We start from the raw sequence: 14678 nt of genomic DNA, 5'->3' as shown, positions 1-14678 counted from the left end.
ATCTCATTCTTCCTTCTCATCATGATCATCATTGAGTCATTTGACAGTTATTTGAGATAGAATGATAAAAATTCATCATCTATATTGGGTCTTTCTGGGAGTGGAGAAGACACTAGTAATAATTATGTGAGTACAACAGGCACAAATTAGGAAGGTCTGAGGAAATCCGGGATCTAGGCCTAGAGCCCTTCTTCGTAGAGCTGCTCTGGTCTGGAGTGGTTCTGAGGAACTATTGTCCTAACAGATTAGGTTTCAGATTCTAAGTAACTAGGCAGGTATTCAGGAAAAGTCATCCAATCTCATGTGTCTGAGGATCCAGGTTGATTTGGAACTGTTCCTCGTGCATATCTCATTGAGGAGCCTAAGGGGGAGCATTGATTCAAGGCCAAGACATGTGGCTTCTTCAGAGCCATGGAAACCCATCCTGAATGGGGGATGAAGTCTGGGGTTTCTGTGAGATCTCAAGGATTCAGACAGCATCAGGGAAATGCTCTGGAAATGAGGTGTGAGCCAGGAAAACTGGCCCAGGAATGACAGACACCCTGGTGAAGAAGCTGATGTGTCAGGAAGAAAGGGCAAAGTCCATTAACATTATGCTGTCATTAAATGTCAGTGGGCACTACAGTGGACATTGCCTATGTCATCCATACTTCTAGAAGTTCACATTTCTAGTTGGCTTGAAAACTTTGTTTTGGACCTGTGTGTTGGGAAGTACATGCTGGGGGCCATGAGTACTGTGGGATGAAGGATATGGGTGTCTCCTGTCCAGACCTGGAGGAGGATATTCTCCTGGTGCCTTTGCAGATCTCACAGGGGGGTTGGGGAAGATGAGAGAGTCACCCAGCTCAACTCAGCAGGAGCTGCTGACTCTGCTTCTCCCTTCCCTAGGGACCCCAAACAGCCATTTGCTTCCCATCTCCCAGGCCAGAGCAGCCACTTCATTGTCCCTCTTCTACAGCCCCAGAGTCTGCTCCCTAGGGCTCCCCAACAACCACTCATGCCATTCTGGGCTATGACTTTTGCTGTAGAGAAGCCAGTCTCCCTCCCTCTTCTGACTCTGTGAATTTTGTCTCAGCCCATGGCCATCAGCTACTGGATGCTGACATTCTTCCTTGTACATTGAGGGGCTTGCCCAGCATAGACCTGCCCTGTGTGGTGGGGCTGTTACTCCCTAGGGAAAATATAGGTCTGGGTTGGGCACAGAGATGGGAGCAGATGCATGGGATTAGGTCTGGATCCGCTGCCTTTGGGCTATGTAGAACCTGGGTAGACTGTGTATGTCTCTGAGTTCATCTGTGAAATGGGCAATCATAGCCCCCACATCTCAGAGCCACTGGAGGGTCAATGAGGTACTGTGACTTGCCCTAAGTGGCCCATGGCTGGCAGATGAGGCATCTCATAGATGCTTCTGTTTGTTAAATTCATCTCAAGATTATGGGGAGATTCCTTTCCTGTATCTGACATTCCCTGGTCTGCCTAAATGGTGTTGACCTCCAGGAACTTGAGGAGGGGAGAAGTAGTAAATTCCAAATTGTCCCCTAGCAGCTTGTGAATTCCTCCAGTGCAGGTGGTCCTCATGTCCCTCCACCCAGCACTTGGTCCATTTTACAGCTATGCTCACTCAGGGCTTGTTAAATGAATGTGTGAGTGAACTAATGATTAAATGACAATGAGTCACAGGGATGAGGATATGTGGAAAGAGCCTGGGAATAGGTCACCCCACAATTCACTGTGACCCTGAATGGATCATTCACTTACTGTTGGAGCCTCCATCCTCTCATCTCAGAAATAGGCACACAAATATCTTGTTTGCTTTGATTTTTGGATCCATTGAGCCAGGGTAGACAGAAGAATCCAGGTCCTCCAACTCCACAGAACCACAAATATTCATATGCTCAGAATCTTCTCTTGGCCTTGTATAGGCACAGCCTGCCTAGGAGGGAGAGTGACCCAACATACATGTGGTCTTTAACACCTATGCCACCTAAGCTGGCTTGGCCCTTACAGTCAGGCATGGGGGAAGACGTAGTCACCTTGGGTTGCCCTTGGGCTAATGGACCCAGGTGCTCACCATCTGTGTAGCTGTGGGACTCAGACGACCTGTCTTCACTCTTGGAACCTCTGTCTCCTCATTCACAAGGTGTGGGAGTATGGACATCTGCCTCCAAGGTGGTCTGAATCACAAAATATAAAACATGTCAGATACCAGCTCAGCATTTCCCTGAAAGCAACCCTCAGCCAAGGTCACTCTGTTGACAGGTGGTGGCAGGTGGGATCATATCTGCAGCAGAACTGGGAGCAACATTACAGTGAAACAGCAAACATGGAGGGCTCAGTAAGGTCCAGTCCAGAACCCAGCTGAACCTCTGAGGGACAGGCTGCTAGAGACACAGCCCTTGTCACAGGGTGCCTGCCTCCAGTAGGGACTCAGAATGAATGGTAACCCAATCCTGGGGCAGGGCTGCCACCAGGAAAGCCAAATTACAGCTTCCAGCAGCCTTCAAGCCCCAGCAAGGCTAAGGATTGAACAGGCAAAGAAGAAAAAGGCCCAGAGTACACAGGGAGCCAGTTCCCAATAGTCCTGACAGGGCAGCACCAGCATAGAGGACCAGACAGAGGGGCCCAGCAGGGTGAGGAGATTCAAAGTGGTGAGAGTGACATGGGGTGTTCAGGGCCAATAACAACAGAGGAGGACAGTGAGAGAATCCTTGAATCAAGCCACTTGAAGGCCATCAGTGCCATGGGAAGTGTACAGAGAGGACATAATTCTGGGCTTAACTTGGAAAGGGAGGACATGGAGTCCAGGAGTTCTTAGAGACACGCTGATAATGGTAGGAGCAGAAAAGTGACAGCCCAGTGATCTACTTCTGACAAATCACTCAGAGTCTCTGGGCCATGGTGTCTCCATTGTAGACTGAAGATCCTCATAAGGTCTTCCTCCAAGAGCATCTTGGTGACAGAGAAGCAGACCAGGGGGTCATGGGAAGAAAACGTCTCAGCAATATGACTGAAATCATAGTCCCTTCCCTGTGATCCTAGACAAAGTAGGGACTGTGGAAGACCAGACATGTGGGCAGGGTTGAGTCTGGGGTGGTCCCAGAAATACCCAGATTGGGGATGGAAAGAGTTAGAAAGGGAGAGAAGTTGGGGAGATGTCTTCCCAGATCTCCATGGAATTAGGATCAAAGCTGAGCTTGAGACTGAATGAGGGGCCCTAAGAATATTACTTCCTAATCCTGGAACCTGTGAATATATTATGGTCTGTAACAAAAGGGACCTTACCCAGGGGATGATGTTAAAGTGCTTGAGATGGAGGATTATGCTAGTTTATCTGGGTGGTCCAAGGTAATGGAAAGAGAGAGGTGGGAGGTCAGAATAAGAGAAGGAATGTGGGAATGGAAGGAGATGAAAGAGAGAGAGAGAGAGAGAGAGAGAGAGAGAGAGAGAGAGAGAGAGAGAGAGAGAAAAAAGGGGAATGGAAAGAAGAGAAGAGGGATGAGGGAGAGAGAAGAGAAGAGAAGGAGAGAGGGAAGAGGGGAAGAGAAACCCAGAAAGAGAGATTTGTAGGTGCTGCAGAGCTGGCTTTGAAACTGGAGGAAGGGATAGGAGCCCAGGGATGTGGTATCCTCTAGGAGCTGGAAAACGTAAGGCAATGGTCTCTTCCTTAGTCCCTCGAAGGAGCCTGGCCTCCCAACACCTTGGTTCTAATCCCCAGGATGCATTTTGGACTTCTGACCTCCAGACCTGTGAGAGAATAAATGCATGTTGTTTTGAGCCACTGTATAGCAGTGATCTATTTCAGCAGCCACAGAAAACTCCCAGAGGAGCAGGGCACTGATTGTGGCCCCTCCACAGCCCCTGCCCATGGTGACAGAGGCATGATCCTAGGCCCTGAGCCCAACCCTGCTAACTTCCATGGTAGAATAAAGAGACTGGAGCTCAGGGACTGCATGAGCATGTAGGGTGGGGCTGGGCCACAGACTCACCATTCCTTCATGGTCAGAGAGTGGCTGGATATCCAACCCTGCTAGTCACTGCCTCATGGAGAAAGTCCCAATACAGGACCTAGTTTTCCTGCTGATGTCCACAATTGAATGAAATACTCACAATAAATAATGACTTCCCTGTCACCAAAGGAAGATGGCAGGTGACCTTCTGTGCCACACACTTTAAAGGTTCACTATGTTCTCAGGCCACAAATTGGTCACCTGTGTGTACATCATAACCCAAGTCCCATTAGTGTGGAAGCCTCAGATAAAACACGTCTCCACCTGTAATTGTGGTGCAAGATGTCCTGTCTCATTTCCCTCCAGCAAGGTCTTAGAAATTATGAGCACCTGTTTCCTTGGGCACATGGTTCCCTGGGAGTTAGGAGCTCATTGTTGGCACATGTCTGAAGTTCTTGGCAGGCCTTTTGTCTGGCAGTTTCCTTCTTAGCTTCCTCCTATTTCTCTTTTGTACCCACACCTACCATTGGATAAGGAATTGAAGTGAGCTCTGAATTTAAGAATTTGGGAAGCCAATGGCATTGGTGTGCCCTGAACTCTGTGGACAGCCTAGTTCTCAGGAGTGATGGGGAAGGTGAATATGTGTGGGTAGAATCTGAGTTGGGCAAAGAGGAGGAGGGTATTCCAAGAGTCCATCCCTGAATAGAGGAGCACAATTTATTGCCCTTTATTTTAATGCAAGTGATAAGCTGTCTGTGAGGGTCAGGGATTGTGGATACAAGACTTCCAAAACTCTTCAGGCACTGGGCTCACCCTCCCTATGCTACCCAGTCCTGACTATATCGCCCCCCCCCCCGCCCTGCTGCTCCTGCCCTGGCTTGAAATTCTGGCTTTGTGGCCTGGATGCCTATGGCAGTCAGTACAGCACCAAGAGGGGTCCAGCTGGCAAAGCCAGGATGGTAGAGAGGCAGAATGAGCCCTCCTGCAGTCCTGGGCCTGTGGCCTAGAATTTCTCCTCAGGGGTTCTCAGTCTGTGCATCCGGAAGAAGGGTCAGTAGAAGGGAGAGAGAGAGAGAGAGAGAGAGAGAGAGAGAGAGAGAGAGAGAGAGAGAGAATGTGTGTGTGTGTGTGTGTGCCCTCAGTGGAGGGAGTGTATGAGCAAGTGACACCTACCCTAACCCTGTCATAGGGTTACTGAGGGCCCTAGGTACTTGGTTGTGCCTCATCAGTGAAGTTCATGCTTCCAGGTACCCAGCCTGGTGAGCCCTGACCTCTGACCCTCAAGCAGGACTGCTCAACCTTCAGTAACCACCCATTGTATAAGCCCTAAGAACTGTGCACCCTACCTCCTCTCCAGCCCCATGAGTACTCTCTCAGGGGCCAGTTTCTGCACCTCTTAGTGCCCTTGCCCTGTAGCTAAGTGCACCCACAGCTTGATCAACGTCACTAACATCCTCCTTGTGACCAAATTCTAGATATTGCATTTGCTAACCACCATCTACTTATTTGTTCATTCATTCCTGGTCTGCAGACCTTAATCTGAACCAGACAAATGAAGGAAAGTGATCTTCCCCGAGGGTTAAGTGCTTTAAAGCACAGACAGTTACAGAGCCACCACTGGATGCTAAGCCAGCAGGGTGGGCCCACAGTCCCACACCCCTGTATCACTCTACACCATCTCCAGAGTGCATTGGCCTGGCTGGGTCCCACCATACCAGGTGTTTTGTGCTGCATTTTCTTCTATTGTCACTGTATTTTAAGTATTTTGCACATCAGAAATTAATCTTGTTCATCATGCTTTATTGATATGTGTGGAATCCCTTCCAGAAAATGCAAGATAATTTACTTATTCAAACCTGCCTTGGCCTCTTATACTGGCCATGGCCATGTAGCAGGACTCTAGAGATGCAGCTCCCCTCTCATGCACATAACCCAGCAGGTTCTCAGCTCTAAGGATGGCCATCTCTGCAGGGGTTGCTTCAGGGCCCCTTCTCTCCAACCCTTGTTACATAGCTTCCAGCCTCATTAGCTGAGTCTAATAGTCTTCCCTATCTCTGGGTCGAGTCCATGGCCTTGCTCTGCTGTGGTAAGATAGACTGAAATGATGGTGGCACTGACCTGCCTGTTTTGATGGCAGTCTGATGCTTTCTTCTGACTGTCTTGTTCTGATGGAGGCTGTCCATGGACCCTGATGACCCTCCTCAGGGTAGCCAGACCCAGTCAATGGGGCCAGGAGGCAGAGGCTATTGGAAGACCTTCCTAAGCAGCCTTGGAGAGATGCAGAGTGAACAGAAACCAGAGTTCCCAGGTCAGCCCAGTTGGACCCTAGCAGGCAGTGAGCCCCGTTCAGCACTCTGATCCATGGACCTGGGCTGATCTGGGATGTAGGGGTGTTAGGAACTGACTTAGCCTCATTCAGATAGCCTGTCTCATGCCCAGGGGTGCTCTTTGGCCCTCCAGTCAACACCTCAACATTCTTAACTGGCCCTCATGAATCACAGTCCATGGATTTGAAGCTTCACAATTGGCAGATGTCAAACAAGGGTTTTATGGTCAAATTTGGGATCAGCTGTGTTAAATCATGCTGAAATCCTTTCTTTTCTTCTTTACTGCAGGGCATCTCAAGGTCTTGGTTTTAGAGTAGGGAAGGTAATATTCTCTCTGATAAACATCCCTATGAGCCCAACTTCAGGGCCTGGTGGGCCCAGGTACCCATTTGGGGACCCGGTGACTGGGTTGCCTTAGAGAAGTGGTGAGATAGGTGGGCCATCCAACACAAACCTCCACCCATGGGGTTCCTGATGGGTGGAGGGACCATAGTTTTTACCATCCATGCAAGGCACTGTGCAAATTTAACCTTTGGATTTATGACTCTATTTCTTTGCAGCAAATGTCACGGGAAATGTCAGGCCAAGGCTGAAGCTGGGAGAGGGGCCCATCAAGAAAGAGGGTGAGGATGAGGAGGCTGGAGGACCCAGGGACTTAAGCCAGGGTGAGACTTCAGGCCCCTCACCATCTCCCAGAAGCCATCTCAGATTGCTCCTTGCTTGCCTTGGTCTCCAACACTGTGTCCTCAATTTGTCCCAGCCATTGTGACCTTCTTAAGATGTTGCTTTTGTTCGCCCTCCTGCCAGCGCCCAAATGGGGCGGGCTCTGGGACATGCCAGAAGTCCCCCCCTCCCCCAAATCTGTGCAGCCATAGGATCAGCTTGTGCAGTACTGGCTGGCTGTGTGACATTGGGTAGCACCGCCCTTCCCTGGTCACTGGAGGCCTCATCTATAATCCACGGCTGTTGACCAGAGATGGTGTTCCTGGATCAGTGCCCTCATGAGTAGGAAATACTCCAAGTCCTAGGATTGTTGAGTGTGGGGCTCTGGGTGAGCTAGGTGGGGATGGGTGCAAGGCCAGGATGAAGATTGGCTTGTAGCATCCCACAGTAGCCCCAGGGCCTGGAGTAGACCCTGCACCTTGTAGATGCTCAGTAAAAAATAGTGAGTAACATGGAAGGCAGAAAAAGTCTTAAGCTAGCTGAGAATCCATGTTCACCATGGTTACTTCGTCCCCTATCCCTCCCCCACCACATACAGCTCAGCCTGTCTTGTCACTGGGCTCTGCACTGGTTCTCAGATCTGGAAGGTTGTCCAGTGAATGCTGACCACCTCCCTGCCACATGTGGAACCTATGCAGCTGAACAGAGAGTCTTGACTCCCTTAGCTACTTCCTCCTAACAGCTCCACATCACCCCTGTACACAGCTGCACTCCACTGGGCATCCAGGATCCCCAAATTCAGTCTATGTGATATCATATCCTTTGTATTGAACATCCAACCCCACAATCCTGGCCTGCCCACTCTACCTATCCCCAAAGACAGGTTCATTTTACAAAGTCTGACCTTCTCCCTGTCCATTCCCTTTTATTCCTCATGGCAGACATGCCTTATTAGATCACCCCCTCTACCTCCTGGCTCAAGATCACAGTCACGCCTGCCTACCATCTTATTTCCAATAAGATGGTATTTTCCACCCTTCCTGCCTAAACCCTCCCAAGGATGCCATTAGGTGAAGCTTTTTCTCCTTACTTTCAGGGCCTGGGCCAGAGGATCTCATGTAAGAACCTTTTCTTCCACCTTTGCTGGGGGAAACTCCAGGTGCTATTTTCTGTCACCCCATCTCCATGTCTCCCAAACAGTCTAACCCTGGCATGAGGGTGCAGAGAGCCATTAAAATTTGGGTGGATATATCTACAGCACCCCATATAGGGAGAGCCCAAGAAACAACTGTCAGTTACAAGCGGCATTCTCACAGGTGTAACCATGCCTGGGTTCCTCTATGCCCCCGAGTCAGCTCTGAGAGATGCCAAAGTCAGGGTCCCTTAGGGCTGGCTGTCTAGCACGGGCTAGTTGGTGTGCTTCAGGCTCTACCCCCAGCCTCCTTTCCGTACATGGATGGTATGAAGGTGGATTCACTGGTGAGGGAGTGCTGCCTATAGTGCCTGGACCCTGAGAAATTCTTTTGGATGCTCTGGCCAGTTCCTGGGACTCCTTCCTATGCACTCTAGAAAACCTCCTATACTTCATGCCCTGAGCTTGGGAACTCACTGAGGAAACTGAGACTGTTGATGGCACGTCAGGCCCCTTAGTAGGAAATGAGGCCCCTATCTCCCTGAGCCTCCTTCCCACCTGTCCTGCTCCAAGGAAATCCAGGGTAGAACCCAGGCAGCCAAAGGAGATAGGCATGTGTATCCTACAAAGATTCCTGGAGCAAAAACCTCTGCTGGGCTGTGGAAGGCACATAGAAGGAACTCTTGTCTGGCCTCTCCCACACAGGTTCTTTTCCATCAAGGTCTATGCTGGCCATTTATGAGGAGTAAAGCATTGGTTCAAGCTGTGGAGAGCCCAAATGGGACCTAAGTCATAGTAGGATGAGGGTGGGGCTGCATAGGTTCCAGGCAGGTCTAGCATCTGGGGATTCCAGAGGAGAGGGGTGTTTCCACTTCTCAGTGAGGAAACTGAGGTTTAGCTCAAGCCCCTGAACAGACTTGAGCCATAGGAACTTTGTACTTAGAGGGACATTTGAAATTTTCTCTTTTAACAGTTTGGAGACTTTTGTCCCACCATTCACTTTGAGTTAGTTTGGTTGATGGTGCCATGGGAGGGGCTGTATGTATTCTGCCTAGTCCTTGTAGGAGGTCTGGGCATTGGGAGGCTGGCCCACCTGTCCTCTAGGTATGGCCTCTACCCCAGAAACTCTTTCCTTGGGCTATGGGTTATGTTGCTTCCCAGCATTGGCCAGCCACCAAAATGACTAAGGGAAGATTGTGGTCCATCCCAAGAGGTGCCACACCCAGCTTTCTTGGCCCTACCTGTCTGCATGCTGTACCCAGCCAGGAACCTAGGAGTTGGCCCTAGTGTACCTCCCCTTTTATTAAGCCCAATCAAGTGTCCTCCCCACATGTTCTCAACTATCAGCTTCTCTCATCTACCCTGGTGGAGGCCTCAGGTCCCCTGGATACATTCAGTCTCCTTTGTCCTCAGAGAGCACACAGCTGGCTAGTTACACCTTGCCCAGCCCCTATCTTCCAGTACTCACTGGCCTACAAGGGATGAGGTATGTGGCCTATGTGCCCGGGACTTGCCTCTCAGGTCTCCTTGAGGGCTACAAATGAACCCTCCAGGGACATCTAAGGAAGCAACAGGACTAATCATATCCTCTTAGCTGGGAGATTCTCCTGCCCCACCTGCAGAGTCCATGAGGGCTATGATCTTGAGTGTGGCTTAGCAGGTTAATTGGCAGCATCCCCTGGGGAGCACACCCCCACAATCCTCTGTGGGATTAACAGGTATCATGATGCACATACAGTGGAGAGAGAACAGATCCTGGGCAGGTTCTACCATGAAGGAGTCTCTAGAGTCAATGACCTCTCCCCCTATTCTCTCAGTGAATTATTCCTGGCATCAGCTCTAGGTCAGTCCTGTGCTGGGCAGCAGGGACCCTGAGAATCTTGCAACATAGTCTGCTTTCAAGATTTCCCCAGGTTCCAAAGAGATGCTGCAAAAATCCGTGAGAAAGAGCAGTGTTGGTGTGAGTGCCAACAGGGCTTGTGGAGAGAACTCTAGGGCCCCCACCAGGTCTCATGGAGGTACTGAAGCTGCTGGCCAAAGGGGAGGGGTCCTAGGCTGCCAGATTTTTCAGAGCTAAAGAGAAGGCTAAAAGATGCTGAACAGTCTTCATTCTGAGGCAGTAAGTGAGGCACTGCATGAGGATGTGGAGGATGTGGTAAGCCTGGCCTCAGGTGGGGAGGGAAAATATTGGGGGAGAGCAATAGATGAATGACTTACTCTCCCACCACCATTTCAGTGAGAGACCTGCCAGTAATTCTTTGGGCTCCGTGGCCTGACACATGGCCCCTGCACACTGGACTGTGTCCAGGCTGTCTTTCATCTCCTTGCCTCATCCCCAATTTATGTCAGGCAGAGGCTGACACAGGACAGATGTGATAAATGTCTGGCTACCTGTTCAAAAATTGGCAAAAGAAAAACTCTCCCCAAAAAGATATTCCATCTACATACCTCCCGGATGTCACTGGGAGGACCTGTCATGGACAAGACAGATGGTGGCCCTAATGGACTCCATTCTTCACCTGCTGCTGGAGCTGTGATCCAGCCAAAAGGCAATGGAGCCCTCCCTGACACTGGCCTGCCCATTCCCTCCATACTCACAGAACCTCTGTCACAGTCGGACCCCAGGGTCCCAGCATCTCTACCCCCTGCTTTTCAGACAGAGCACATTTGAGCCTCAGCTTTGGCACAAGGTAGCAACACCTTTGTTCCTTTCTCTGGCTAAACTCCCTCCAGTTAGTCATTCTAATGACCCCACCTGGGGTACCATGACTGTCCCAGGATATCCAGGGAACTCTGGAAGTTGGGATCCCAAGCACAGAGGTCACATGACAATCTTCATCATGCTGTCACTGGGTTTCAGCTGTAATAAGGGCCCTTGGGGGTAGCAGGATGTTGCTCTGCAGTGGAAACTATAGGCCTATATGCTCCCAATCTTAATGGCTCATTTCCTGCTAGGTACCAGACATCATGTTCATTTCCCTACCTTGTGTGGGGCTACCAGGTCCAGTGTGTATGTAGACCTCACTCAGCCAGATTGATGCTCTGTCCCCACCAAGTAATCCACAGATGGGAATGGATAATGGCCCCAGGCAGGCTTTCCACATCCTTGGAGCAAGACTGTTGTAAGATGAAAAGGGGAGATGGAAGAGTCCAGCCTCCTGAGGGGTCAAGGAGAAGAGCGGCCTGGGGGGGAATATGCCTGAGACTGTGGCAGGCACTGGAGGAGCGGAGTTGCCTGAGCAAAGCAGGCATGAGAAAGCCAGAGCCTCGCAGAACAGTTAGTGTATCAGAGTTAGGGTTACATCAGATGCCAGCAATGCCCCTTCTAGCTCCAACTTGACCTTGGAATCTGAGTTTGGCTTTCTTCTCTATAGAGTGGGGACAATGGTGAAGGCTGCCAACTCCTGGGCTGATGAGCCAGGCATTTCCTCTTTGCATTTGCCCTGTATATATGTGGCCCTATAGCACCCTGTGAGGTGAATCTTGTGATCTCCATTTTTCATGTGATGGAATGACCTGCCTGAGACAGAGTTCAGGGCCTCCCTGCAGGGTTACATGTAGGGACCTGGTGCCATAGGGACTCATGAATCACCATCCTTTCACCTGTTCTAGCATTGGCATGAGACAATACAGAATAAGCCAAAAGCACCTTTGCGACATTTCACAGCATGCTAGTCAACCATGATATTGCACGCATGGAGCCCACAGACCAGGGACAGTCAACAGAAACAAGCCATGCAGAGGCCTGCTAGGTTGAGCAGCAGGAAGAATGAGGTAGAATGGGTACCCTGGCAGTGGACAGGAATTAGAGGGTGGATGTCAGGAGGACCCTGGGATTAATCCACTGATGTGCCCCATCTGTATCCCTAGTCCTCTCATTTCACAGATAAGAAACCCAGGCTCCAGATGGGCCTGCGCTGGGTCACACAGGTGGGCTTGGAGGTATCTGAGTCTCACTGGTTTGCTGCAGCCACAATGAGGGGATGAAGGAATGTTCATAGGAGCAAGTGAGCAGGGCTTGGCTCCCTGAGGGCCTGGCCTGGCAGGGAGGTGTCACTGCTTGTGGGTGGGATATAACGTTTTAAATGTGCATTCTCAGGACTAGGTACTGAGGTATGGGCTAGGGTGCAGGGCACTACTCCTAGCAGGCTGAGGATTGGGAATCTCTGAAAGTTGTAGACATTCAAGGGACATTGGGTGCAGGGAGGATATTAGGTGCATATCTGATCCAGACCTAGGCTTTCCAGGGACCCTTTTGTATTTGGCTAGGAGAGAAATGGAAGGGATAGGGTGGCTGTGTTGTAAAATCGTTATGACAATTACTAGGGAAAAGACAGAAGCTCTTCCAGGTTTGATAATTGAGAGCATCTGATGTAACCTGAGAAAGGGGTCCAGGGAGGGCAACTAGGAGGTAGGTGTGTCCTCTGGGTAAAAAATCAAACAGTATAGATCCTCGGGGGTCACTTGGGAGAAATGAGTACAGTAAGATGTGGGGATAGCCACTGATTCCTGGTGGCTCAGCTATGGCTACTGGTGCCTGTGATGGTCCCTTGGCTTAGAGTCTCCTTTCTGAGGCTGGTCCTTCCTCAGCCCTAGGAGCATCTGTGTCCTGGGCCAGTAGACTGGATCAGCCTCTTTTAAGAACTGCAAGGGGGTAAGGTGGGTGGGAGAGGCAGTGCTGGGAGCCTGAACTGACCCCCTCCTGAGTCCTAGACCAAGGTGCTAAGGAAATGAAGCTGGAAGTTCCCTGCCTCCACCTACTCCACAGCCCTAGAGCATCCCACCCTCTTTCCCTCATTCCTGCAGGAGCACCCAGTACACGTGTCAGCCTCAGGATGTAGGGAGGTAGCCAAATACACTGACCTCCTTTTCTAAGGGCAGTGGCGTCTGGGCCTCTCACCTGCACAGATTTGATTTCTAATAAACAGACTTATCACACACAATCATATAGGAATAATTTATCACTCGTTAATAAAAGAGCAATTACTTATTCACATTGTCCTTGCCTGAGCACATAGCAAGCTCTGTTGCAGGAATGCACTGGGGTCTCTCACAGAAGTGGAAGATGCCTCTTCATTTCCAGCCAAGGTCAGGTCTAAGGCCCAGTGGCTGCAGACCCTATTCCAGTGGAAGGTGACCCCTGCTGGGTGACCCACCAGCCTGGTGGGGGAGGTGCCTTGTGACAGAGGACAGGAGCAGGCAAAGATGAAGAGGGGTCCAGGAGTGAGTATTTGTCAGGAAGTTAGGGGCTGGGCCAGGTGGCCATGAAGGAACATCAGGCAGATCAAGGAGGAGTGGCAAAGAAAGCTTGAGCACAGAGAATTTTGGGCCAGAAGCTGCCCGTGTGTGTGTGTGTGTGTGTGTGTGTGTGTGTGTGTGTGTGTGTGTGTGTATGTGTGCGTGCTGGGGATCGAACCCAGGGCCTTGTGCATGCAAGGCAAGCACTCTCCCAAGTGAGCTCTATATGTAATTTTTAAAGAAATTTCCCGTAATGATTTCTATAATGACTGTGCCAATTTACATTCCCTCAAACATTGCATACAAATTCCAGTTTCTCCACATCCTAAGCAGACCTCAATCTTCTTTTGTCTTTCTTTCTTTTTCTTTTATTTATACTGGGAATTATACCCAGGGTAACCCTGAGATATATCTGTAGCCTTTTTTCCTTTTTACTCGGAGACCAGGTCTCAATATATTGTTGAGGTTTATCTTGAATTTGTAATCCACTTGCATCAGCCTCCTGAGTTACTGGGATTAAAGGCATGTGCCACCAAGCCTGCTTCTTTTGTCTTTTTAATAATATCTATTCAATAGTTGTGAAATGGTGTCTCATTATGGTTTTAATTTGCATTTCTCTAATGATTAGGAATGTTGAGCATCTTTTTCAGATTTCTGTTGGCCAGTTGGGTTTCTACTGAGAATGCAGTAATGTTTGTGTCACAATATACCATCAACTTTTATGTTGATTTCTGTTGTAGCACAGGAAGGAGGGATGATGTGCATTAGGACATGGAAGAAGGTCAGGAGTGGTACTGGAATCATAATAGCCAGGTCTATTGAGCTTTGGAGCAGGCCATGCTAGCCTTAGTTTTTTTTTTTAATTAGATATATGTGACGGCAGAATGCATTTTAATTCACCATACACAATTGCAGCACAACTTTACATTTCTATGGTTGTATAGGGTGTAGTGTCACACCATATATGCAGTCATACATCTCATTAGGGTAATGATTTCCATCTCATTGCACCGTCATTCCTACCACCATGCCCCCTCCCAAACTCTGCCTCCACTTTGTTCCACTAAAGCGCATCCATTTTTCCTATGTCCCCAACCCCATTATTATCAGCATCAAATTTTCAGAGAGAACATTCAGCCTTTGGTTTTTGGAATTGGCTTATTTCACTTAAAATAAGAGCTACAGGATACAAGGAGATCAGGGCAGAATTGGGCAGGTGGCCTCACTTTTCTTGGAGGTACTGTTTTGGGGAAAGGCTGTCTAATTTTTTCTATTTTCCCATACATCATATTGTAATCTCAGAAACACTCATTGTCCCTCCATTTCAATACCCAGCCTCCATGGCAGTCCCCCTGGGCATTGACCTGGGTT

Source organism: Ictidomys tridecemlineatus, chromosome 2 (genome assembly GCF_052094955.1).
Source record: "Ictidomys tridecemlineatus isolate mIctTri1 chromosome 2, mIctTri1.hap1, whole genome shotgun sequence".
Taxonomy (NCBI): domain Eukaryota; kingdom Metazoa; phylum Chordata; class Mammalia; order Rodentia; family Sciuridae; genus Ictidomys; species Ictidomys tridecemlineatus.
This window is presented reverse-complemented; position numbering follows the sequence as displayed.